The 1155-nt window shown below is 26.8% G+C and overlaps 1 long non-coding RNA gene across 1 annotated transcript; it reads right to left on the bottom strand.

Moving 5' to 3' along the window:
- Positions 1-40: 40 nt before the first annotated feature.
- On the bottom strand, positions 41-272 carry LOC107884667. Its single transcript, XR_001680066.2, has 2 exons — positions 209-272; positions 41-137 (listed from the first exon to the last, which is right to left on the bottom strand). It is a non-coding gene; the product is annotated as an uncharacterized LOC107884667 (long non-coding RNA).
- Positions 273-1155: the final 883 nt, after the last annotated feature.

Here is a 1155-nt window from a genome sequence, read left to right as displayed (position 1 = left end):
TATAATATTTTAGAAATAATATTAATTATTACCTTTCCGATCTTGGTCTTTTTACTACTACTAGCTTTTGACTCATCATCATTTTTTCTTTTACTCGTTTTTGGTGTAACTGGTTTTACTGAATATGAACTTTCCTGCTATTATTTAATAAAATATCAATTATATAAATATAAAATTATGTTTTATATCTATTATGATATATACACACAAACAATAAAATGAGAATACTTAAATCTTCGTTTGATGAGCCTTTATCAGTTACAATGGTGTATGAAGACATTCAGTGGCGTACCCAGGGGGGGGCTTAGAGGGCTTCAGCCCCCCCCATTGGCCGTGTTATGGAATACATTTTATATTATAAAATACAGAGTACCAACCATTATATTCCTAAAAACAGTGTTGAATACAACGTTGAACGTACTATTATCTTAAGTAACAACGACCTATTATAAGCAATAATCGTATAACATATTTTTTATAATAAATCAGTCCCTACTTCCTACTAATTAAATATATCACTAATATATTATGTATGTGTTATAAAAAGTATATAATAATGAAATATTACAATTAACTGCTATAAGACTTTATTGAAAATTGTTTGTTAAGATGATGTTAAATTTTGATTTACTTTGTTTAGCCCCCCCCATTCGAAAATCCTGGGTACGCCACTGAAGACATTGTATTTACCTTTAATAAAAATGTGTAAGTTAAGATTTTTAATATACTAGATTTTTAAAAACTTATACCAAATAACTAATAAGAGAATTTGTAATTTAACGAAATGTATCAATCAATACCTATATTGTTCAGATCTTATAAACCAATCATTACAATGTATGGTATTGATTCAATTATTATTATCAATTAATTAATATTATTTTTAATAACTGTATACTAAATGCTGTATATACTTCATAATTGTATTAAACCTGATGGACGTTTAACGACTAAGCCTCTAGCAATTTTCTAATCCTTATACAATTTGCATTACAGTTATCACGTTTTAAAATACAGCAACCTCTATCTAAATCAAAATACAGTTCTCTGAGATTTTCAATATCGATTTCTAACAGATTCAGTAATTTAGGTTTGGATCGAATATTTGGTTTTACGTAAAGCTTAGGTTTATGCATTCTGAAAAAAATTTAATGT

The sequence above is a fragment of the Acyrthosiphon pisum genome, unplaced genomic scaffold (genome assembly GCF_005508785.2).
Source record: "Acyrthosiphon pisum isolate AL4f unplaced genomic scaffold, pea_aphid_22Mar2018_4r6ur Scaffold_953;HRSCAF=1417, whole genome shotgun sequence".
In the NCBI taxonomy this organism is placed as follows: Eukaryota; Metazoa; Arthropoda; class Insecta; order Hemiptera; family Aphididae; genus Acyrthosiphon; species Acyrthosiphon pisum.
Note: the sequence above shows the minus strand (reverse complement) of the source record. Positions and strands in the feature narration are given on the sequence as shown.